Here is a 27,517-nt window from a genome sequence, read left to right on the forward strand (position 1 = left end):
CTAGCTCCTTTTTAGTCTCTATAAGGATGCGTTTTTTTTCCATAATAAAAAGACGCATTAGTTCAAAGGAACAGCCATCAAGGATGTGATTCCATTCTATCATAAATTTAGTGTCATCCTGTCCTGAAGTGGGTGTTTTATTAAGTCTAAGTCCACGTGGGACCCTCCCACAGGACAGGTAATTATCTAAACTTTTGATGTCCCACCAGCATTTTGTCTCTCTCACAAGGAGTTTTTCTAGAAGGGACACTGTTTCTGGTTTATTCCCATTAATAATAATACCCTCAATTTTAGATGGGTCATCAGAAAAAATACGGTCACATTCAAGTGATCTTTGAGTTCTCAAATCACTATTTCTGTACATGTTAAAATTTCCCCCACAGTTTTAAACAGTAGGAATACAGAAAAAAAATGCAGAACAAATATAACAAGCTGCTAAATATATCCAATGGATCCAAAGCACAACAAACCATACACAGAAGGTGGATATATAGCGCTAGTAAGTCCTCAGTCCAGCATAAAAAGCCTCTGATCACAGGGCTATATAAGCACCAAGTCCCAATAAATTAAGACTGCCGCTCCCTCCAAAGATGACTCCCTGGATCCTCAGGAGTAAGATAGATCTGTAGCAAATAGATAAAGAGAGGGGCGCTCCATAGTGCATAAAAACAATTTTATTCAAATGTACAGCAAACAGCAGCAAGAAAAATGGTCACAAGTTGCTCGTACCAGATAATTCAACAGTGTGGGCTGGATACCACATGATCTAATCAATAGATGTTACCAGGCCAAAGCAGGTCCAACGGAAGTCCGGGGCACCGTCAGGAGCACAGCCCACGCCGCTTTCCCCAAAGAGGATTCACAGCGTGCTGGGAACCTAGGCAGGAACAGACCGCCGGAGGACGGCCTGGAAGCAGGACAGTGAGCGTCACCGTAGCCACGCCCTAACGCGTTTCGTGGAATACTTCGTCAGAGGGCGTGGCTAACGGGCGCTCGCTGACGTCTCAAGAAGGGATATGAAATTACGCCCTTTTTAAAATGAATATACAGTTCTTAAATGCCTTTTTCTCTTAATATATAACCATTTTATGTATGAATTATTTTTTACATTTACATGGATTCAATATATGGAATTGTTTGACCGTACTGTACTTTATGAAATGTTTATTCAATCAGGCCAACCCATGTATTATGAATCTATGTGTACATTATCTGTGTTTTTTAATGAATTGTTTATATATATGTATTTTTTATATATAATGACAGTAAACGCAATACAGCCAGGATATGCGATATGAATTACTACATATACCTAGTGCCGAGTTTTATATATATTTTGAACTACTTCAAAATTGTTTTTTAACCCCTTCACGACATTTGACGTATATATACGTCATGGCCGGGATGTACTTCCCGACACATGACGTATATATACGTCATGACTTTAAACTGTCACAGCGTCTATAGACGCGGTGACAGTTTAAACATGTCTGCTGTCCCTGACATGTCCCTGCATGCCCAGGGGGGCGGCGATGCCTCCCCCCCGTCGGCGATCGCTCTGATTGGCTGTTCAATGTGAACAGCCAATCGCAGCGTTTTCCTGTGTTACCGGCGAATCAGACGCTCGGTAACACAGGGATCAATCACCGCCGGGTGTGAGGGGGCGTGAGGGGGTCACCGGTGATGACCACACCTCACCCCACCTGCCCCCAAGGCTGTGATTGGTCCGTCGGACCGACGGACCAATCACAGCCATGGCGCGTGATTTAAACTAACGGTGACTGCGCTGCAGACGCCATTCCGGTCTGGAATTGCGTGCAGAGCGGTCACCGTGCCAATCTGTCGTGATATACTGACCTGATCCTTGCCTGATACTTACCTGATCACCGCTGGTAGCGTGCTGCCAGCAGCTAGATGCTTCCTGGATCTTGTGACTTCCTGTGTGCTGCAGTGTCATAGAGTGACAGATAGTGAGAGATAGTGACAGATAGTGACAGAGAATGATAGAGAGTGCTATATTTTGTGTCTGCTGCCCCCCCTTTTGTGCTGATCAGTATATCTGTGCTGATCAGCAACTTTTTGGGGGTGCAGGTTTTTTTTTTTATATATATATACCTGTCAGTTGCACCAAAGGTTGTGCTGCCTGTGCAACTGACTGCTGCCCCCCTTTTGTGCTGATCAGTATAAACTAAGTGATCAGCACCTTTTTTGGGGTCCAGGTTTTTTTTTTATATATATACCCTGTCAGGTTGCACCCACAGTTGTGTGCCTGCTGCCCCTCACTGCTAATCAGTGTTGCATCACTGCATCACTGATCTGCAGGTTTTTTTTTTTTGGAGAGTGCAGTGGGGTTTTGTTTTTACACCCACGTTGCTTTTGTGGGTGTCCTGTGGCCGCTGAGCGCTGATCAGTGACGTACATCACTGAACAGCATTTTTGGCACAGGGTTGATATAATTTTTTTTCTGCAGTTTTTTTAAATTGTTTTTTTTTTGGAGAGTGCTGTGGTTTATTTTTTTTAAATTGTTTTTACACCCACGTTGCTTTTGTGGGTGTCCTGTGGCCCCTGAGCGCTGATCAGTGACGTACATCACTGAACAGCATTTTTGGCACAGGGTTGATATAATTTTTTTTCTGCAGTTTTTTTAAATTGTTTTTTTTTTGGAGAGTGCTGTGGTTTATTTTTTTTTTATTGTTTTTACACCCACGTTGCTTTTGTGGGTGTCCTGTGGCCGCTGAGCGCTGATCAGTGACGTACATCACAGATCAGCATTTTTGCCACAGGGTTGATCTATTTTTTTTTTTTTTTATTGGGATCATATTCCTGTATAAAGTATTTTTTTTTTCTGCACTGCATACACACTACACACTACATACCCCCGTGTTGAAATAAAGTTTGTACCCCCCCTACACTATACACGTGTTGAAACATTACACTTACAGAAACACAAAAATAAAAATGTCATCCCAAATGTCATCCCAAATGTCATCCCAGTCATCCAGAAGAATGTATTCAGCGGAGGAGGCATATGCCATGCTTGCCTCTGACTCTGACACAGCCAGTGATGCAAGCGGGGAATTTGAAGGATTCGTCTTAAGCTCATCTTCCTCCTCTAGTGATGAGGGACCCCCTCAAAGACGCCCCCGTAGAGCAGCTGAGACCCCCCCCCCAAATGATTGATCCCGTATGGACCCCACCACCAGACAATTTTGAGCCCCAGGTTCCTGAGTTTTTGGCCATCCCAGGAATCCAATTTGATTCAACAGGTCTCAGAGAAATTGACTTTTTCAAATTATTTTTCTCTGATGATTTTATAAATTTAATGGGCAATATTGGAGTACAGATGTTCTGTACAGTACTCCATTTTACCGTATGGCCATGACCCGGACTCGATTTGAGACAATTCTTAAATTTTTACATTACACCGATAATGCACAGTGCCCACCCAGAGATGATCCCACCTTTGACCGGCTATTCAAAGTCAGGCCGGTCATTGATCATTTCAGTGCCAAATTTGCAGAGTTGTACATCCCTGAAAAATTTATTTGTATCGACGAGTCCCTTATACATTTTAAAGGAAGGGTTAAATTCCGCCAGTACCTTCCCAGTAAGAGGGCAAGGTATGGCATAAAAATGTATAAACTGTGTGAAAGCACCTCAGGGTACACCCACAGGTTTAGGGTATATGAAGGGAAGGATTCAAGAATTGAACCGCCAGAATGCCCCCCCTCCCTCGTAGGTGTTAGTGGAAAAATTGTCTGGGATTTAGTGCACCCCTTCCTGGATAAAGGTTATCACCTCTATGTGGATAACTTTTACACTAGCATCCCCCTGTTTAAGGCCCTTGGTTCAAGAGGTACAGCAGCTTGCGGTACTGTGCGCAAGAACCAAAGAGGCCTCCCAAAAACGCACATTGCCCAAGTACTGAGAAGGGGTGAAAGCAGGGCACAATCCACCGAAAATATGTTGTTGGTCAAATATAAGGACAAGAGGGATGTCCTTATACTGACAACAATTCATGGAGACAGTACCACCTCCGTCCCTGTACGAGGTACCAGTACCCACACCTCAAAACCTATTTGTATCCTAGATTACAATAAGTACATGGGCGGAGTGGATCTTTCAGATCAGGTACTGAAGCCGTACAGTGCCCTGCGGAAAACAAAAATCTGGTATAAGAAGCTGGCCGTGTATATCATCCAGATGGCACTGTATAACGCTTACGTGCTATTCCGTTCTACCAGCCAGAGGGGGACATTTATGCACTTTCAAGAGGAAGTCATAAAGGGCCTAATATTTGGGAACCAGCAGGCAGAGGGCCCCAGTACTTCTAGTACTGGCCCCCGTATTGTACAAGGGCAGCATTTTCCTAACGAAATCCCCTCCACTGCAAAAAAGGGCAGGACACAAAAAAGGTGCAAAGTTTGCTATAAAAAGGGAATAAGAAAGGATACTATTTTCCACTGTGAAACTTGCCCCGACAAACCCGGCCTATGTATAAAGGAGTGTTTTAAAATATACCACACATCTATGGATTATTAGGTTCATCATTTCACCGTGCTTCGGGGGTCTTGCTAATGCCACATAGCACCCACCATTCATTCCACCAGAATCTGAGCTGCAAAATCCAAAAATCACTCCTTCCCTTCTGAGTCCTGCCATGCACCCAACTGGTATTTTTTGGTCACATATGAGGCATTGCCATACTCGGGAGAAATTGGGGCACAGATTTTGGGGTGCTTTTTCTCCTTCATACCTTATGAAAATGAAAAATTTTGAGCCAGAACTGCATTTTTGTGTAAAAAAATGTAATTTTTCATTTGCACAGCCCAGTTGTATCAAAATTGGTGAAACCCCTGGGGGTTTGAAATGTACACTATACCCCTATATGAATTCCCTGAGGGGTGTAGTTTGCAAAATGGGGTCACTTGTGGGGGGGTTCCACTGTATTGGTGCTTTGGGGGTCTTGCTAATGCGACATAGCACCCACCAACATTCCACCAGAATCTGTGCTGCAAAATCCAAATATCACTCATTCCCTTCTGAGTCCTGCCATTTTTTGGTCACACATGAGGCATTGCCGTACTCGGGAGAAATTGGGGCACAGATTTTGGGGTGCTTTGTCTCCTTCATTCCTTGTGAAAATGAAAAAATTTGAGCCAGAACTGCATTTTTGTGTAAAAAATTTAATTTTTCATTTTCACTGCCCAGTTGTACCACAATTGGTGAAACCCCTGGGGGTTTGAAATGTACACTATACCCCTAGTTGAATTCCCTGAGGGGTGTAGTTTGCAAAATGGGGTCACTTGTGGGGGGGTTCCACTGTATTGGTGCTTCGGGGGTCTTGCTAATGCGACATAGCACCCACCAACATTCCACCAGAATCTGTGCTGCAAAATCCAAATATCACTCCTTCCCTTCTGAGTCCTCCCATGCACGAAATGGTATTTTTTGGTCACATGTGAGGCATTGCCGTACTCGGTAGAAATTGGGGCACAGATTTTGGGGTGCTTTGTCTCCTTCATTCCTTGTGAAAATGAAAAATTTTGAGCCAGAACTGCATTTTTGTGTAAAAAAATTTAATTTTTCATTTTCACTGCCCAGTTGTACCACAATTGGTGAAACCCCTGGGGGTTTGAAATGTACAATATACCCCTAGTTGAATTCCCTGAGGGGTGTAGTTTGCAAAATAAGGGTCACTTGTGGGGGGGTTCCACTGTATTGGTGCTTCGGGGGTCTTGCTAATGCGACATAGCACCCACCAACATTCCACCAGAATCTGTGCTGCAAAATCCAAATATCACTCCTTCCCTTCTGAGTCCTGCCATGCACCCAAATGGTATTTTTTGGTCACATGTGAGGCATTGCCGTACTCGGTAGAAATTGGGGCACAGATTTTGGGGTGCTTTGTCTCCTTCATTCCTTGTGAAAATGAAAAATTTTGAGCCAGAACTGCATTTTTGTGTAAAAAATTTAATTTTTCATTTTCACTGCCCAGTTGTACCACAATTGGTGAAACCCCTGGGGGTTTGAAATGTACACTATACCCCTAGATGAATTCCCTGAGGGGTGTAGTTTGCAAAATGGGGTCACTTGTGGGGGGGTTCCTAACTTTTAGCATCTTATGGTGCCTAGAAACCTACATGGTGCCTAAAAAATAATCTCATAAAAAGGAGGCTCCAAAATCAAGTAGGTGCACCTTCTATTATGAAGCCTGTGGTTTGGTCAACGTGCACACTAGGGCCACATATAGGATATTTATGAAAACAAAAGAATTGGGGGAATCAAATTTTAGTCACATTTCTCTAGTAAAATCTACTGTGAAAAATGTATTAAAATTGAAAATCTGCAAAAAAAATTAAATTTTGAAATTTCACCTACACTTTGTTTTAATTCCTGTGAAACACCTAAAGGGTTAACAAACTTCCAAAATGCTGTTTTGAATACTGTGAGAGGTGCAGTTTTTGAAATGGCATCATTTATGGGGGTGTCTCACATACAAGTCCCTCAAAGTCACATCAGAACTGAACTGGTCCCTAAAAAAATCAGTGTTTGAAATTTTCTTGAAAATTTGAGAATTTGCTATTCATATTTTAAGCCTCCTAGTGTCCAAAAAAATTAAAAGGAGGTTGAAATAATGATGGAAACATAAAGTATACATATAGTCTATGTTAGTTATTAACTATTTTGAGTGGTATGATTATTTGTCTCACAAGCAGAAAATTTAACATTTTGAAAATTGCTAAATTTTCAATTTTTTTACGACATTTTGGTATTTTTCACAAAAAAACACAGACTGTATCGACCCAAATTTACCACTAACTTGAAGTACAATGTGTCACGAGAAAACAATCTCAAAATCACTGGGATAAGTAAAAGCAAAAAAAAGTTATCCCCACTTAAGTGATACATGTCAGATTTGAAAAAAAGGGCTCTGTCAGGAAGGCAAAAACAAGCTGCGGCGGGAAGGGGTTAAAACTGTAATGTCTTTGAAATGAATTATGTGTTTTTTAAAATGTACCGAGTCACTTTAAACTAAAAAGTGCTGCTCGTAAAATGCTGTATTGAAATAGGCATGTGCAATAAGATTTGCTGTTTAACCTGTCAATCAGGGCTAAGTCATAACCCGATTGGTGATAGCGGTTGCAATGTGTGATAGGTCAGATTCTCTGCCTATCGTGAATGGTGAGAGCCTATTGGCTACATGCACCTTCTTGAGACGTCAGAGAGCGCCCGTTAGCCACGCCCTCTGACGAAGTGTTCCACGAAACGCGTTAGAGCGTGGCTACGGTGACGCTAGCTGTCTTGCTTCCAGGCCGTCCTCCAGCGGTCTGTACCTGCCTAGGTTCCCGGCACGCTTTGAATCCTATTTGGGGAAAGCGGCGTGGGCTGTGCTCCTGACGGTGCCCCGGACTTCCATTGGACCTGCTTTGGCCTGGTAACATCTATTGATTAGATCATGTGGTATCCAGCCCACACTGTTGAATGATCTGGTACGAGCAACTTGTGACCATTTTTCTTGCTGCTGTTTGCTGTACATTTGAATAAAAAAATTTTTATGCACTATGGAGCGCCTGTCATGTCCCACGAAGTATGGGTCTTCATATGCTGTTCAGTTACTGTCATGTTACTATTGCAAAGCTTTGCATCTTGTGAAAATTGTCCTTCCTTGTTCCCGTAGGACTCTGATGTCATTAGCCCTGCCTTCTTCCCATCTCTATCTTATTGTATGTCTGCCATCTTAACCTTCATTTGATTTCTGTTGAGCTCTGGCAAATTATTATCTTTTCACCTACTGTTTTTGTGCATTATTACAAGAATATCAGCTTGAAATAAACCCTCATCTGGATTCTTCACACATGCCTCTTCAGTTGAGTTGACACTGTCTGACAAAGTCTCCTGGTGTAAGTACTGGTTCTCTATAGACATACACAGATGAACTGTCTTAAAGGCCTTACATTTACAGCCTGGTTATTGAGTCAGAACAGTGAAAAGATAGTTTATAAACTGCCAGATATACCAGCAAGCCAGCTGCAGCTTCTGCAGATGCAAAGAAAGTAACTAGTTTGCCTGCAGTGTGAGGAGAAATCATCAGTGTTTTGCAGCCACACATACAGCTACATCATACAGATTCTTCTAGCAAGCTACTGTACAAACTTACTCCAGTGTTATTCCATACCTCCCAACTTCTGTCCGAAAAGGGGGCGGGGTGTATGCAAATGAGGGCTCGGCTCATGCTAATTAGCCGCAACCTCATTTTCATACGAGAATAGACGCTGTGCGCATGCGTACAGCGTCTATTCTACTAGATTGGGGGTCTCCCAACTGCCACCCCCCCGCAGCGGGACAATGCCTGCCGCGGGTGGGACAGCGGGACAGGACCCGAAAATCGGGACTGTCCCTCTAAAATCGTGACAGTTGGGAGGTATGTTATTCAGCTAATTCTACCTGTGTGCTATCATGGCTGAAGGGAACACTGTGCAGCCTGTTCAAGATGAACACTATCTACAATCAGAACAAGAAGAAGTTATGGATCTCAACTTACAGTCTAAACGCCCTGTTAAGCCTACATGGAAGGTTAAAGAGAATCTTGAAGGTAGGAAACATGAACTTTCTGCCCATATCCTAAACTTATGGCAAAAACTACAAAGTCACATGTCCACCATCTCTCAGCATGATTGTGATGTCTCACCACTAGAGGGAGCCCTAGGTCAGCTTTGTTAAGTATATGAACTTTACACAGTGAAATGTCAAGAATATGTTCATGTTTTGAAAACGCTTAGTACTCACGATGCATTAAAAGAATGGCAAGGCTTCAATCATCTCAATTTGGATCGAGACAGTTTACTATGTGAAGTTAAGTGTAAGACAGCCGCCAGAATCGCACAATTATTGGAAACATCATCACGCATTTTTGTGTCAACCAGGCATTCAAAGCGATCATCTAAGTCACGAAGTTCAAAATATTCCATGCTAAGTGAACAACTTGTAAAGGCACGTGCCGAAGTAGAAACTGCTAAAATACAAACCGACTTTGCAAAAAGAAAGGCAGAAATGCAAGCTGAAATGGAAGCCAGAGCAGCACGCGAAAAGGCTGAGATGGAAGCCAGAGCAGCGCATGAAAAGGCTGAAATGGAAGCCAGAGCAGCACGGGAAAAGGCTGAAATGGAAGCCAAAGCAGCGCGGGAAAAGGCAGAAATAGAAGCTCTGGAGAAACAATGTGAACATGCTACAGCAATGGCACGTTTAAAGATTTTAGAACAAGCTGCCAGTGTAAGTGAAAGAGACAGCATCAATTTAAGTGAAGTGGATGCAGAGGATCCTCTTAAGCGCACAAGAGATTACATCCTAAGCCAGAACAGTGAACCCCTGATTGCTGAAAACATTCCTAACCGGGCACAACAAAGGGACTCAGATCATTTTTCAACAAACCATGTCCAAGGTCAGTACAATACACACACCACAGTGCACCAAGGTCCAATGCCTCAAGAAGCTCCATATACAAATGTATGGTCGCAAACCAATATGCCAGTCAGTCACTAGATCCCTGGTAACCACACAGTTTCATATGCAGCGAGATCTATGGACGTTAAACCAGCTCCTAGGCTGAATGCCTATGCACCACCATATCTCCCTATGTCTCTTACCCAGAACACTATAAACAATACGAACAACCAAACTCAGCAGCCAGCATTTTCTTGCCCAAAGTCAGAGAAAACAGACATGTCAGACTTCGCAAGATATATGGTTCGCCGTGAACTTATTAAGACTGGCCTCACTAAGTTTGATGATCAGCCTGAGAACTACAGAGGTTGGAAATGTGCCTTCAGGACCGCAATTAGTGACCTTGGCATTACTGCTACTGAAGAACTAGATCTGCTGGTCACATGGCTTGGCCCACAGTCCACAGAACGTGTCAAGCGACTCAGATCCGTCCACATCACTAATCCTGCGGCAGGCCTCATTGCTGCCTGGGAAAGGCTAGAAAGGAGCTTTGGAAGTCCTGAAGCCATAGAGAATGCTTTGTTCAAATGGCTGCAGAATTTCCCCAAAATATCCATCAAGACAATGAGAAATTTCAAGAGCTCAGTGACCTACTCTTTGAACTCCTGCTAGCCAAGGCTGATACTCACTTACCTGGCCTCAGTTACCTGGACACAGCTCATGGGGTAAACCCAATAGTTTCCAAGCTGCCATACGGTATTCAAGAAAGGTGGACTACACTTGGGTCAAGATACAAAAGGGAAAATCAAGTCTCCTTTCCCCCATTTTCCTACTTCTGTGAGTTTGTCAAGAACATTGCAGAATCCAAGAATGAACCAAGCTTCTTCTATAGTGAGCCAAATCATCCTGGTTCGCTTTCCCCCAAGTATGATAGCCCACGTTCTAACTACAAGAACCATACGGCGCCAGTGTCAGTGAATAAGACAGAAATCCTTTCCACACCAACATCAGCTCCTGACAAGAGCAACCAAGGTGAAGTGATCGAAAACCCTAATCGTCTGTGTCCCATACATAAGAAACCACACCCCCTCAAAAAATGCATTGGCTTCAGAAAGAAACCACTCCAGGAAGGCCTGGAACTTCTAAAGAAGTTTGGGGTATGTTACAGATGTTGTGCTTCCACTGAACATTTTGCTAAGGACTGTAAAACTGCTATTAAATGCACAGAATGTTACTGTGAGGACCACGTGCAGGCACTTCACCCATCTCAACTAAATCCTACACCACCCGCACATCTCCCTCCTATGCCAAAGCATGGCGGGGAGATTACAGATCAATCGGCAGGTCCCGCTACTATATCTTCTTCATGCACTAAAGTTTGTGGGGAAGGTCTTTGTGACAAATCTTGTGCAAAGATATGTCTAGTCAATGTATACCCCAAGGGACAGCCAGAGAAGACTCTAAAGGTTTACACCATCTTGGATGACCAGAGCAATCAGTCACTCGCAAGTCCAGAACTCTTTGATCTGTTAAAATTAGAAGGAGATATTTATCCTTACACTTTGGGTACCTGTAGTGGAATTACGGAGGAATCTGGAAGAAGAGCCAGTGGACTGGTTGTAGCATCTCTCAAAGACAATCTTGAGATACCCTTACCCACACTTGTCGAGTGTAACCAGATACCATCCAACAGAGAATAGATTCCCACACCAGAGGTCGCTCTTCATCACATTCACCTAAGGCCTATATCCAATGAAATACCAAACCTCGACGAGAATGCAAAGATCTTACTTCTACTCGGTAGAGACATTCTCCAAGTACATAAGGTGCGTCAACATATAAATGGACCAAATAATGCTCCGTTTGCCCAACGCCTTGATCTAGGTTGGGTTATCATAGGCAATGTCTGTATGGACAAAATGAAGCCGCCTACCAAGATTTCCTCATTTAAGACAAACCTCTTGCCAAATGGTTGCGGCACTCACTTTCAGCTATGCCCACATCATTACTGGGCAAAAGAGAAGCTGGGTAGCAGTAAATTACAGCATGACCATTACAATAATACGAACATAGTCCTGTCTCGGGATGACAGTCTTGGACTGACAGTTTTCAATTCAACAAGTGAGGATAACAAGTTAGCATATGCAAGAGAAGATAAAGAATTTCTCAAGATAATGGACAAAGATTTCACTCAAGATGATTCCAACAGCTGGGTTACACCTTTACCCTTCCGCCTGCCAAGAGTGAAACTACCAAACAATCTACAACAAACAGTTGCAGACCCTGAACATGCAGAGGAGTTTCTCATTCAGTGTGTACAACAAGAAGTACTGTATACTGTCAAGAAATTGATAAGATCACAAAGGGAGCCACCCTATCCGAGAACAGTGCACTCTTTGAACTGAACCCAGGAATGGATTGTCACAAATTGCTAGGAGCGGACAGTCGTATAGCAAAATCCAATAAGACTGGAGCTGCTTTAATTCCTTCTGAAATCTTAGACCACAATGACATCTACAGGCGTCAGTGGAAACAGGTTCAACACCTGTCCAATGTGTTTTGGTATCGCTGGAAGACGGAGTATCTGCACATGCTTCAAAGTTGTCATAAATGGCAGATTTCAAAACCCAACCTCCAGATCGGTGACCTCTTCCTCTTAAAGGACAAAGAGGCTCATCGCAATGACTGGCCAATGGGACTTATCACCAAGGTTATCCTAAGCGACGATGGAAAGACTCGTAAAGTGGAAGTCAAAGTGACCAAAGGAGGTTCTGTCCGAGTTTTCTTCAGTCCAATTAGTGAATTAGTGCTTCTTCTTCCAAAGGAAGATGTCACATAAAGATGAACTTGACTACTAGATTCAGCTAATCATAGGAAGAAATTTACTACAAACTTCCAGCTATCATACCATCGACACCTAATTATTTGGATTACAGTGTGGGTTGGTGGAAGTGTTTGCAAGTTGCGACTTCCCCAATCCGAAGATGGGTTTAACACTTGGGACTTCAGTCACAAGATTTAGACTAAATGTTTTCTTATCATTATCTGTTATTGTTGCAGGTTCTCTTTGTTTACAGGTCTCAAGATCAATTCTGCACTTCACCAAATGACTTTATTATGTTTGATTTATCGTGAAATCTAAAGATTTCAGACGGGGAGTCACATGTCCCACGAAGTATGTGTCTTCATATGCTGTTCAGTTACTGTCATGTTACTATTGCAAAGCTTTGCATCTTGTGAAAATTGTCCTTCCTTGTTCCTGTAGGACTCTGATGTCATTAGCCCTGCCTTCTTCCCATCTCTATCTCATTGTATGTCTGCCATCTTAACCTTCATTTGATTCCTGTTGAGCTCTGGCAAATTATTATCTTTTCACCTACTGTTTTTGTGCATTATTACAAGAATATCAGCTTGAAATAAACCCTCATCTGGATTCTTCACACATGCCTCTTCAGTTGAGTTGACACTGTCTGACAAAGTCTCCTGGTGTAAGTACTGGTTCATTATAGACATACACAGATGAACTGTCTTAAAGACCTTACATTTACAGCCTGGTTATTGAGTCAGAACAGGGACATTTATATATTAGCAGGTAATGCCAAGGAAGATATAAATGTTTCACATTGCCTTGTCTTCTAGTGCATGCTAGAGCTGATGAAAAAAATAATTTTCCCTGAAAAGAATTATCAATCCAAGAAATGGAATACTGTACATGTTTTGCAGAGGTGCCAGATGATGGCCCGACAGTCAAGATCCGAACGGTCAGCATATTGACATCGGAATTCTGACTGTTCAAATGTTGTTCTTCATCATGGGGATCCATGACCCCCTTAGAGAGACTTGGACCTGTGGTGAGCCACCGAGCCCGCTACTGGCTTCCTTACGCTGACCAGTGTTCCCTCTTAGCTGTGCGCATGTGCGCGCGCACACAACTAGCCGAGCGTGCGCACAGACATTACAACAGAGCGCACAAAGCAGCAGTGGTCCCCTTTTTTGCAGTTTCATACATTAAAGACATTGTGCGCTGTGATTTGAGTGTTTAAATGTTTTGAATATTTAATATAATTAACGCAAATGCTGAACGTTGTTTTCCAGTTATATATATGTGACGCACAATAATTTTAATTTCCTTCCAAAGTTGCACAGGCAATATCTATTGCCGCACACAGCCTTCGTAAAATTAGAGGGAACATTGGCGCTGACCCCCATCAGAGTACTAGCAGTTGGATTCCAATGTCTGTATACTGACCATCGGAATCCCGACTGTCGGGCCGTCCTACCACATCTGTTTTACAGAGTTTTTTTTATAATTTTGAACTCATTTTTTGCATCCATATTTTATTGTCATGGTTATTAGCAGTGGTATTTGTTCGTGAGAAGTTTTTTCGGTACTCTTTACCTAGAAGGGCGCCAGCGATTGAAATCGCGGTCGTCGGGGGTAAAAATCGCGGTCATCGCGGTCATCGCGGGCATCGCGGGTAAATCGGGATGACCGCGATGCCCACGATGACCGCGATCACCGCGATTTTCCCATAGGGAACAATGTTAAAACGGCAGATTGACCGCGATTTTACTGTTAAATGCCTCAATGGACCCGATTTGGGGCCAAATAGGCCAAATTAACCCTGAAATGTCCCCCCCAATTTTTAACGCCACCCCACGATCCACGCCAACCCGAAGCGTGGCGAGCGCAGCGAGCCCGCGAGGGGCGGCGGTACGCGTCCTCCGACCTTTTCATGCCCTACTATCCACTAGGGCGTGGTGTGAGAATATAATAGTGTGGCGAGCGCAGCGGATACCTTCACAGTTATGCGCGTCCCCTCGCGGGCTTCACAGGTGTCCGTGGCGAGGCGGACACCTGTGAAGCCCGCGAGGGGACGCGTCTACCTGTGAAGGTATCCGCGTCCCCTCGCGGGGCTCGCTGCGCTCGCCACGCTTCGGGCTCGGTGGCTCGCTGCGCTCGCCACACTATTATATTCTCACACCACGCCCTAGTGGATAGTAGGGCATGAAAAGGTCGGAGGACGCGTACCGCTGCGCTCGCCACGCTTCGGGTTGGCGTGGATCGTGGGGTGGCGTTAAAAATTGGGGGGGACATTTAAGGGTTAATGGGCTCTGTGGCCCATTTAACATTGATTCCTATGGCCAAATCGGGTGGATTGAGCCATTGAACAGTAAAATCGGGTCCATCGCGCCTTTTAACATTGATTCCTATGGGAAATCGGGAGCATCGCGTCGCGGCCATCGCGGGTACATTTATGGCCGGCCGCGACGCGACTGACGCGATTTTCATGTTTAACATTGGTTTCAATGGGAAATCGCGGGCATCGCGTCGGTCGCGTCGCGGCCATACATAAATGTACCCGCGATGCCCGCGACGGGCGCCCTTCTAGGTAAAGAGTACCGTTTTTTCCCCTCAGATTTAACAATCTAAATATCTACATATGGCAGAATAGCCATCGTTTGCACATAATGCCCACGTAGATTTAAAGATTGGTCTCTACACATATTGGAACAAATGTACAAATCTCATCCTAATATGTAAATAGAAACGAATTGCTAAAATATTTAGTTTACAAAAAGCTAAATTTGTTCATTCTGCAGTACTTCAGTTAGCATTATTGATCTCTGGTTAATAACATGAATTAATCCATATCTTTGGTATTTCAACAGAGATGTCAGAACCTTATGAACAAGATGAAACTTCTGCTGCTAAAGAGCTTGCCTCCAAACTCACAGAGAACGGCATGGATCCTGAGAAATGGCGCAGTGTGCTAGAAGATAAACTGGGCATTGTAACTATTCAGTCATTCCAGTATGTAACACTTGCAGACTGCTCAATACTTGAGGATAACATCAGATACCCCTGGGAAAGAAGAGCATTGCATAAACTATTCACAGAAGTGTACAGCTTGCGGAAGCACAAGAGCAACCATGTTGGTTAAGGGAAAATAAAGCTGAACAAGCTTCTAATATGCCAACACAGTTAAACTTGAGATCAATAGCAAAAAGCCAACAACATATAAACTTATGCGATGAAGACATCATTAAATGTGCTTCCGGAGGGCTGGCACTTGAGGGAATCTTCCAAACAAAAAACATAGAAGATTTGCTTAAGAAACGTGAACCACTTCTACGTGTTCCAGAAGGCTTCAGACTTGTTCAGTCACAGCAAAAACCAATTCTGCACCAAAAGGAATTTATGTCTCATGAAGAGGAATCGGAATTTCAAAGGCTTGTTGAAAAGATTGGGTTAAGTTTAAATGGTTCAATTAGCATTGGCTTTAAGGGGTTTGGGGGGAACACCAGTATTCGTTATAAAAATTCGGAAGAATATGAGAACGTTCGAAAAGAATCCAGTAAGCAGACTTATGTGTGTACAACCAGATATAACTACATCCCTCTAGCTTCCTGTTACTTTACAATGGACCAGCTCAGACTTTCCCAGGCGGCACTAAATGCATTACAAGACATTGAAAATTTAATTGCTATAAATGCAAATAAACATATTTTAGAAGCAAGATGTACTGAATTTTTCCAGAGATTTGGCTCACATGCCAACCTCGGGCCCCTACACTTTGGGGGAATATACTGGTGGAAAGCTTCCATTCAAGGAATTTCCACAAGCCAGTTGCAAGTAGCCAAACAAATGACATCTGAAGCCCTAAACCTGAAAATGGGTGTAAGTTATGCAGTGAGTGGAGGAGACATTGACCTGGCAACATCAAATGCACAGAGCTCTGTGGACAAGTCTAAACTATCCTCGTTGCATAAAAATATTCAGGTTTCTGTAACCAAAACAGGGGGCCCACCAGAAGCTAATTCTCTCTCCCACTGGAAATCGGGACTTGTAACCAGTAACCAAACGTGGAGTGTCATAGATCGAGGATCTCAGCTGGTACCTGTATGGAAGATCATCATAGACAATCACAAGAATGTGTTCAAAGATTGTGCCAAACTCACTTCCTGCTTAATTGATAACTATAAATTACTGACTGGTCTCACCTCTGATATGATGGTTGGGGAAAATCTGTTGAATAAAATGGAAAACACAAAACTGTTCTTACAAGGTGTGAGATCCTGGAAAGTTGACCATTTCAAAGAACATTTAAAAAAGCTGATTGATTTTAAGCAGGCACTCAATGAAACCACAGGAAGTTATAGCGCTTGGGAGAATACATGTCTTTCGGATAAAGGACTACAAGAATATTTAGTGAATGTAGTTAATAAATACAAACCTAGATCTGAACAGGACACCTATTTCATAAAGAGTTCTTTGCAACAGCTAATCGAGCCTCATATTTACTCTGTTGATAACTTTTCCAATGCCTCATTTATTATGAGATGGATTTATGACTCTGAGAAGGGCGAACATGATCCCATTTCTGTGTCTAATATGAAGGAGCTCATTGATGTTTTAAAGAATTCAATGGAAGTCATTCTACAGGCTAGTGTCTCCTTGAAGTCATCCACTGAAGAACACAAACAAGCCATGGTTAAAGCTACAATACAAATCAGTCACTCATTGTATTCCTTCCTGAGAACTTTGAGGAAGATGAAACAAACTGACACAGAATTACTGGTTCTCTGCATTGCACAGAACTCTGGGTATAGAATGGAAAATTACAACTTCCGAGAACTTTTAGGCTCTAAAGATATTCACTTTCTAAAAAATCAGATGGAAAAAGCCCATCAGGAGTACACACACCTCAGAAGTCAATGTACTCAGCGGGCTCAAGCATTCATCCTGTACACAGGTTTGACATCTGCGGGTCAATATAAAGAAATCTCTCTAGAACAAAAAGGGGAACGCTTGCAATTTATGAAAAAACACCTGGCCGGCTGTCTTTCTCCCAATGTCAATGCGATCATTGAGAAAAATTCTAAATACCGAAATTGGAGTAAAATGGAAGATGATCTAAGAGCCTTTAGCTATGGTCACACAATAAAAAGAATTGAAAACACATGAGATTGGAAATGAACTTAATAAAGTATGCCAAGAAAGAATAACCTATGTGACAAATGATGAAAAAAGAGACCGCATCAACACTTTTCATGTCAATTCAGACTTTATGCAGTTGCTAAAGAGACTTGACCTCGACAAATATTATCCACAAAAAATGAAGACTGCTGATTTTCATAAGATCTTTAAATCTTCCCCCTCTGAAATACAGATTTTGGAAGAAAAAAAACTTCCTCACCATTTTTTGCAAAAATTGCTCATGTTGGATTATCGTGCAAGATATGTACAATGCAAAATCAACAGTGATCCCATTCAGGATAACACAAGCAATGATGCCCATAACATGGACACATCTCAGGATAATTTTGAAGATTTCCTTAGTGACTTTTATGAAGGTTTTAAAAAGCATACAATAAGTAATAAGCAAACAATTCACCCCATGGATGTTCAGATGGCCATTTTCCATTGTGCTGATGACTATATGAGACAATACATTTACACAAAACTATCACTTTGTCAGTTTGCGGTACCACTTTTGGTAACTGATCCCAACACAAATGTCATTGAGTTCCTACTTTGGTCTTTTTTAAAAAGAAGTGGAAAACGAAAAGTGTCAAAAATCTAGAAAATGATAAATATAATGACAAATTCATTAAGGAAACAGAAATTCCCGACTGAAGACAAAAAGCAACCAGAGTATTGAGCAACAACGAAGTGACATTGAGTCTCAAAAACATACAATTAGGAACAAACAACTTGAAAGAGCTTTTCCCCTCAATGATTTCATGAGATCCTTTCTACAGATTCTTCAGTCAAATGTTCAGTATTCAAAAATGTATTTTCTCCAGTGGTTTAAAATGTATTTGGATGACTTGTCTTCAAACACTCTTTCAGTGCTATACCAGAAATACCACAATGTGTGGTCAAATGTAAAGAAGGAAAAGCAAATAGGTAAAAATAAACAGATTATAGAGAGCCCAAGTTCTTGTACATTTTTCAGCAATCCCCAATATTTATTGGCGAAGATACATTTAGGAAAATAAACAGTATAACTACGTCTTTCATATGGGGAAACAAACGCCCAAGAATTAAAAATGATACCCTGATTAGAGAGCAAGAACGGGGAGGGATGGCAATGCCAAGCTTTGGGCTTTATTATCTGGCTACTCAGCTCGCCCACATTAGTAATTGGATTAGGGAGGGGGAAGAGCCACCCGGGCTGCTGGACTTGGTAGGGGCGGTTGCCCCTGGGCACACTCCGCTACAGGTGGTATTGGCGGCGAGGTGTGGCCGGAGGACACCACCGATCCTGGTTCAGGCAATTAAGGTCTGGAAACGAGTGGGTAGAGTTACTAACCATAAAGGATTTGATCCTGATATGCATCTCTTTTCCTTTAAACACATGGAAAAATTGAAGGTAGAACAAGGGGGCAGACTATGGAATAATTATGGTATTAATGTATTGGGGCAGGTATATGACAATAACATACTAAAATCTTTCTCACAACTGCAGGATGAATTTGGGATACCTAGAACAATGTTTTTTAGATATTTGCAAATTAGGAGTGCACTCTCCCAATACATTGGGGGGGAGAACTCACAAATAATTATTGAAACACCGGTAAAAAGCTTCATTAACAAGACTAGTAGTGGGCAGAGAGTCTCTAAAATGTATAAATACCTCTTAAATTTCAAACAAGAAAATGATCTCCCAGAATTGAGAACCAAGTGGAGGACAGACATCCCAGAGATTAGTGATGAGGACTGGATACGGGCTATGGCATCAACAAAGGGTGCGACCAATTCCCTTAGAGTCCAGCAGGTTCAAATAAATATATTACACAGGACTTACATAACCCCTGTGAAGTTGAGTAGATTTGCGGGACACAAAGTGGATAATTGTCCAAAGTGTGGAGAACCGGGCTGCTCACTTTTTCACTTGCTTTGGCAGTGACAAAAGGTGCAAACCCTTTGGCAAAAGGTCAGGGACATATTGATAGATCTAGGGATCCCACAGCATAGCGTGCAGCCAAGCAGCTGTATCTTGGGTATTTGGCCTCAGGAAAACACCACGTCAGAAATAAGACAAATGGCTTTAAACCTCTGTGCAATCGCAAAAGTTAGTATTGCAAGATCCTGGATGGCCAAAGAAGGTCCAGATATTGGTAAATGGATAGAATTAGTAAATATCACAATAGAGCACGAGAAATATATTCACATCTCAAGGAAAACAGTAACAAAATTCTATAGGATCTGGGGTGGGTGGTATAATAAGGGATATATATAGGGGGAGGGAAAATGGGGTAGTGAGAATTTGGAAGGGGATAATCCCCTTTATAAGTTCTTATTTTTCTTTTTTTTTTCTCCTCCCCCCACGGTTTTTTCTTGTGGTTGTGTAATGTTGTATACTTATTTTTTCGTGGGTTTTTTTTTCTTTATTTATTATTATATTTTGTGTTGCACGTTGTTATACTAAATAAAGTCTAAGGGATTGATAGAAATAGGATGAATAAATTTGATGGAAAGCAAGAGCACTAAAGAATATACACGAAGCGGGAGTTAAAATAAAGGACGTGGTTACTTAAGGGAAAAGGGAAGGGGAAAGAAAGGGAAAATAAGGGGAAACAAGATAGTGAAAAGAATAACACAGGTTAATACATTTAAAAACGCACCAATAGAAAAAATTTATAAAACACATATGGTAAAGTAAGACCGGATGGGTCAGTAAAAAATCAATTAAATTGGGACCTAGGTTGTAACCAGAGGTGAATATAGCAAAGTTGTCGGCTTAAGTATAGTAAGGTAACTAAACAATAGAAGATAGGAGAGTGAAGTGAGGGCCTAAAAGAAAAGAAATATCGAAGTTAGGTGAAATTATGTTGTAAGGAAGGAATATTAATATGCTATGTGGTATTGCAAGTAGTGTAATGTTTGTAATGTTTGTGGATTGTAATGTTTAGTCATTGATGTTGTTAAATGTGTATGTTATGTGTATTTTATAAAAGCTTCAAATAAAAAGGATTAAAAAAAAAAAAAAAACATCACTGGCTGATTTACTGTGTAACACAATAAAAGCCTCCATCCAACAAGGAGTGTATGAGAGATCTGCAATACAATTAGCTGGTGCTATAAAAAGTAACCATCCAGCTCTTAATGGGAACAGGTCAAAACTGGAGTTCTGTCTACTTAAATCACTGGCAGAGGAAGAGAACTTCCAGGATTATATGGATTATGTCACTGATCCTAAATCAGCAGTTCAACTCTTTATTGGGAAATGTATTGAGCAGTTTTATAATCACAAGAACAAGATATCAGTCAACCTACACATTAATGTGGATCACTTCAGAAACCTTATAATAAAGGCTATAGATACTTCAGCTGTAATGGTCACAGACAGACGTGGTGATGTCAGCTCGTGGCTGGAAACTTTCTGCTCAGAGCTCGGAAGTGAGCTGAGTCTGTCCAGTGCTGACCTGAAAAGTGTGACATATCAGAACATAAAAGATCTAGATTTTCTACAAGAGGCGATGACGCAGGCCATGGAGATTGTGGTGAAAGACCTAAAATGTGACTTTTCCAAATGTGATCTGCTGAACATGAAAATAAAGATTCTTGAAATACTCTTTAGTGGGTTTCAGGGGTGCTGGCATAAGTGTCCATTCTGTGGTGCAGTCTGTACCAATACTATTGCTGGACATGATGGAAAGCCCAGTGTGAAGTTCCATCGTCCTCGGGCTATTGATCATGGTAAATGGCATAAAACCGATTACTTTGTCACAGATAGGGAAGCCAATCCCGGGGTATTTTTTCAATCCCGGGATCCGGGATTGAAAAATGCTCGATCCCGGGATTCCCGGGATTCCCGGGAACCCGGGATTGGCTTTCCTAATAAAAAAACGCCCTGGCCGCCCCGCATTTACTTACATTTGCAGGGCCGGCCGGCGGCGGGTTGATGGGTGGGAGCCGGGATGCCGGGTGGGCAGTTTCCTACTTCGGGAGCCAGGTTGCTGGGTCAGCTGGCATGCGCAGTCTAATCCCGAAAATCCCGGGATTGGAAACTCCAATCCCGGGATTGAAATCCCGGCGTTTTGGGGGCCAACCTAGTCACAGATATATGTTCCACACTTGTGTCCAGTGATCTATTGTTCATACTTAAAGATGAAAGGAGCTTTCCTTACAAAACCTACAGTGATGCCGGACCGCCTTACAATGAATGGTCTATTACACCAGACAACTCTGCGTTATCTTACTGGAAATGGGTGATCTGCCACTTCCAGTCTGATTTAGAGAAATATTATAAGTTACGATTTACAGACAGAGGAACTATCCAATCACAGTGGAGAAGTATAAAAATGCAGGAGGTCATTTTGGAGGTGGAGAAACTAATGTAAATGTTATAAGTGAAATCGAGCCTGCAGCTGTAAAGTCTACATCAATCCTATAACGATTGTCATTTTAGACTGATCATAATCTAGTAGTAAATCTACATAAAATGCTCAATGATTAGTGTGATCTTGTAGGCATTGTTGATGTAGACCTTAAGGTTTTGTAGATGTAGAACATAGAATTGAGCAGCACATGATATAATAATCAGATGCAGCTCTCTGACATTGAGTTCACTGACTCCTCTTAGAACAATGTCATTTCTTCAATGATCTTTATGATTTATTTTTCTTTTGGAGATAGTTATTTAGCCCTATAACTAGCATATTAAACCAGTATGTCTAAATATTAAAATATGTTTAATGCAATTTTCATTTTCTTGTTACTGTAATTATGTTTGACCTGATCAGTGCAATTACTGATAACGTATGTTCTCAATAATTCATTTGTTCAAGAAAAAACTAATATACTGTACCAGTGTCTTTAATTATTGAATCGCCAGGCTCAAATACAGCCTGAATCATAAGAAATGTGTTGCTGTTTTTGTTGTAAACCACAAATGGCTAAATAAATGCATGCAAAATCAGTCCCAGGGTGGTGTCTTATCTTGAGAGGGGGTGTGTCGGTGCTAGCTGCTTCAATAAGGTATACTCAACGGTTTGAAAAAGTATACATTTTATTTTACACAATAATCCTTCAATATATTTCTAAAAAGACATATATGTATGCATACATGAAAAAAATTATATATAAAAATAATAATAAAAAAATTGAATACATTTTTCAATTAGGTGCTGTAAGAAATTTCTTATATGAGCAAATTGCGCAATTAAATGTCTAGGACTCCATAATGATGTGGTTTGTATATTACCATCCTTTTTGTATATCACCTGGATATGGGGCTGGTCCAGGGAAGGTGACTCCAGAATGTCCTTGCCTTATAATTTCAAAGGCTCCCTATTTGGCGAGTGTCCTCCTTTTAGCTGGATTAGGAATATGACGTGTATCCCAGATGAAGGTCCAGTTTTTAAGGAGTTATAAATCGTCGTCGGGAGAGAGATGGACTGGTCACTCTTTGGGTGGATGGGGGGTCCAGACACATAAAATATCAGCTGGTGTCTTATCTTACTATAGTAAATCTGGTGTAAACAACTGTATACTAAATGTCTGTAATGTGAGTAATGGGGGTATACTCGAGATGGGGTACTCAGAGTAGGAATAGGCGCCCGATGGGGTGTAATGCTCAGCTGCTCCTGCTGGAGGGATGTCAACCCTCCTATGGGTACAATAGGAAAATGAAGAAAAGTGGAGCGCTAGGTGGATCAATTGGATATCACAATTTTATTTTTAAAAAATATGTAATAAAAACAATCAATAGAAATAATTGTAAACAAGCATCTGTATGAATGACAATAAAAATAGATGGACAAGGAAGATAATACTTATGTCTCTGCATAGCTGCCGTGTATCCTTGACGATTTTGGGGCTTTAGGATTTAGCCCTGGATTGTGGGGGTAAGCAAATTGCCGTCCTGGATGTTGCAAATTTGAACGCTGGAGGATGATCTAATTCCCAATGGTGGGGTCCTCACTATAGTGCGCTGATTTCAGAAGGGTACCAAAGTGGGTGGCTCGCTGGAGGATGATCTGTTTCCTTCTGTTGAAGGGTCCTCACGATGTTGCGAGTGTTTGGGTTCCACGATGTAGTGGTGGAAGGCTACCCAAGTTGAGTGAAATTCGGAGGGCAATCCAGAGTGACAATGAAAGGGAAAATAACTTGAATCAGGGGGGGGGGGGCAGCGGAGTCAGAGATTCTTCCTGGTCCAATTGAAGTTTAGCAAGTGCTGCCTAACATGTTTCGTCGTGATGTCACGACTTTTACGACTTTATCAAAGGTATGGGTACCTTTGATAAAGTCGTGACATCACGACAAAACATGTTAGGCAGCACTTGCTAAACTTCAATTGGACCAGGAAGAATCTCTGCCTCCGCTGGCCCCCCCCCCCCCTGATTCAAGTTATTTTCCCTTTCATTGTCACTCTGGATTGTCCTCCGAATTTCACTCAACTTGGGTAGCCTTCCACCACTACATCGTGGACCCCCAACACTCGCAACATCGTGAGGACCCTTCAACAGAAGGAAACAGATCATCCTCCAGCGAGCCACCCACTTTGGTACCCTTCTGAAATCAGCGCACTATAGTGAGGACCCCACCATTGGGAATTAGATCATCCTCCAGCGTTCAAATTTGCAACATCCAGGACGACAATTTGCTTACCCCCACAATCCAGGGCTAAATCCTAAAGCCCCAAAATCATCAAGGATACAGGACAGCTACGCAGAGACATAAGTATTATCTTCCTTGTCCATCTATTTTTATTGTCATTCATACAGATGCTTGTTTACAATTATTTTTATTGATTGTTTTTATTACATATTTTTTAAAAATAAAATTGTGATATCCAATTGATCCACCTAGCGCTCCACTTTTCTTCATTTTCCTAAATGTCTGTAATGCACATGGTCTGCTGCGTCTTACTAGATCTGAAATAATTTTTTCGGGAACCGCATTTCTCAATTATTGTCCTGCCAATACGTCATCTTTATTCATATGCTTGGTATTACGTTCTTCATTACATAGGTCTATAGATTAGTTCTGCAGTTGAGAAGCCATTACATCTCAATGTAGGTTTATTGAGCCCTTATTGAATGATATTCCCTCTCATATGTGATTGTAGGACAATATAAGTGTGCATACTGTATGCTTCTGAAAAGACTAAAGGCCGGACACAGATTAAGATAACGTTTTGGACACCCTCCTATCAAATCTAAATCTCTCACATTGTGGGGGAAATTTACTAAGGTAAAATCGTATAAAAAATTTGTATTCGTACAGCAAAATACGATTTTTTCAGAATTTACTATCCTGAAAATACGGTGATGTGTATTCGTATTCATGGTGTTTACATGGCGTATTCATATTTTTGAATACGACATCGACAGAATACACCTATTTTTAACATGAAAACATCGTACTTTAGTCATTTACTAACAATTCGTATTTGTAAAAAATATGAATACGAATCGTAAACGCAAAAGAATTGTAAAAAAAATAATGCCAAAAAAAAATACACCTTGATTTGGAAGTGTATTTCACATCTTAGAATTTTACACATGAGGAACAAAAAATCAGAAATGAACCCCCAGCTGATCCAAATCACAAATGTGTGACTTATAAAAGGCCACTAAGCACACATACACACTTTTAAAATTATTTATTAAAAAAAAAAAAAAATTACACTGCAGCCTGCACGGATCTGACTTGATCCATGCAGGCGAAAACCAATACAAATTTGTATTTAAAAATACGAATTTGTATCAGAAAAAATACAAATCAATATGCCATCGTATAATATGAATCAGTCAAATACGACTGATTAGTAAATTATCCTCTGGAATACGAATGAAAATACAACTACATCTATACACTATATAATACGAATACAGGTGTTGTTCATTGGACCACCAATTAACACACCTGAGGGGAATAGTCTAATTAGACACCATAAAACCAGTATGAAATAAATATATGGTTTTTTAAGTCCTGCTTCAAATGGAAAAGTCTTATTAGGCTCATTTTTATATAGTAAACAGATACAGGCATATTACATGCTGTCGGCGAGAGGCTGACGGTGAGCTATATGGCGAGCAGTGTCGATAAATCGCCGTCAGAGTATTCAATGGCGAGGCGAGATGGAAACAGCAAGTGCTTCCATCAAAATGGCAAGGCTTGCCACAAAATGTGGGGTACCTGCCGGGGCGCAATTCCCAGAGGAAGTGGAGGCTCCTAGCCCTGAAGAGGCACCTGCATGTAAAGCAGCACATGTGGTGCGCACCTGTAGTTAATTGGCTGTATACCAGGAGCTCTGCTAACATCTGCAATCGGGGACAGGATGGCTCCTGCAATGTTGCTGGACTCTGAGATGTTACACACAGGTGAATGTTGACATATAGCATATGGGTTGTGGGGGGCACCAAACTTCAATTTGCCTCTGGGCGTCTGAGCTAAACTTACCTGTGGTTTGCATACCTCTCCAATGGTGAAGCGCATTCACACGAACAATGTGCACTGTGTGCAGCTCTGTTGATGCCCAATTTCCTACAGCCTTGGAGAACCACATAGTTGGGTCCAATTATATTAGAGATGTGCGCATCCTCAAGTGTTTCTTGTTCTTTTCAAAATATACAAAACCATCTACAATCATGTCATTTCCTGATTCACGGATGGATGCTATGGGGACTGCAGCTGGGATTGTGCATGCTGAGGGGGTGTGAAATTATTTAAAAGTAACTCAGCAGCCCTGAAAAGTACAGGTACCCAAAGAAGCCATCACATAGCAAATGTGTACACCCTCCCAGTGCACAAACTGTACCCTTCCTACAATATTCAATTAAATATTAAATGTATGGCCATGTAGAATGGCAGCCTGATCAGAGATGCTGTAGTGACGTTGCTTGAGTACAGATTGATATGTGCACCCAGTGACACGCTCAATGTTCATGACGTTCCTGTAATTTTGCTACCACCACCCTGTCAATCACTCTGCATAAAGGTAAGCGATGCGAGTGGCATGTTAAACGGTTATTGGTTCAATTGCAAAAAGAGCAGCATAGCGTCCTTCATCTCTACTATTATAGGTATTATAATGAGGGTTAGGGAATAGACTGTTGTCTAGAAGCAATTCAATCCTGGCAAAATTACTGTTTTGTCGTAAAAAGCTACAGATTGACAAATTCATGGCCATTCTTTGACAATCCGCGGTCATTTTCGCCAATCTCATTTATCGTAGGGAACTCAGTTGTCTTCCAAGCTGCAACAATTACACATGTAGCTGCAGAGATAACAGGGCGAATAAGTTTGTGTTGGTGACACAATGGCAACAGAAAGTATTTTGGGTTGATAGGAATGTTTAGGTTGGTCAAATAGAATGGTGGCAATGGTTCACGCATATCTAAAGTGACTCTCAGTTCACTTACATATGCCTGCACCCTCAGGGGAAAGTGGGTGCGCAACTGACATCCGGTGATGTCAGCTGCCCGCCCCCCCCCCCCCCCCCCACCTGTGTCACTGGGCAATTTTCATGGGACCGCCCAGCGTTGGAAAAAATGTCATCCCAGTCTTCTTCTTCTAGAGTTTCCGCAATGTCAGGCTCCCAGCCAATACATGTGATTCTCGCAAGTCAGTGGAAAAATGTGACAACACTGCCGCTCTGAAGAAAGGGGATGGCCCGGTCCACTCTACCAAACAACACCTGAAGCCTTTACTTGTTAGCGGCGGGCCACGGGTTGCCTGTTGCTCACTGCGTGCCAGTCAAACAGCCATAGGAGGGGATACTGTGGCTAGGACAGATGCTAGAGATGCTTCTGCACCTCTAGTATCTGACAGGAGTGCCAGAGTGCCCAGCACTACCTAAAACTGATCATTCTGGTAGCGTTGGCGTGGAGTGCGAATCCCCTCAGCAACGAACATGAAACACTTACTGTAGTGCGCACCACTGGGCAATGAGCCAGAAAGTCCCCCTGGGCAACAAACCAGTAAGTCCTCCATGGCAAGGACCATGTAACTCCCCCTGTAAATGAGCATTTAACACCCCCTTTCCATGGCAATGAGCATGAAACCACTGGCAATGAGCATCAAACCCATGGTAAGGAGCATGTACCCCCCCCC

General features: G+C 42.0%; 1 protein-coding gene and 1 pseudogene across 11 annotated transcripts in view; one reads left to right on the plus strand and one right to left on the minus strand.

Annotated features, from left to right (window-relative positions):
* Positions 1 to 27,517, minus strand: part of LOC146025912 (interferon-induced very large GTPase 1-like) — a 226,550-nt gene that overhangs the window by 85,410 nt on the left and 113,623 nt on the right. The gene's annotated exons all lie outside the window — the stretch shown is intronic.
* LOC146026886 (interferon-induced very large GTPase 1-like) lies at positions 11,421 to 27,263 on the plus strand (annotated as a pseudogene). The gene is made up of 5 exons (XR_014454571.1): positions 11,421 to 12,932; positions 15,118 to 18,017; positions 18,065 to 18,358; positions 20,498 to 21,207; positions 26,982 to 27,263. The product of XR_014454571.1 is annotated as an interferon-induced very large GTPase 1-like (transcript).

The sequence above is a fragment of the Crinia signifera genome, chromosome 8, assembly GCF_055691185.1.
Source record: "Crinia signifera chromosome 8, ASM5569118v1, whole genome shotgun sequence".
NCBI lineage: Eukaryota > Metazoa > Chordata > Amphibia > Anura > Myobatrachidae > Crinia > Crinia signifera.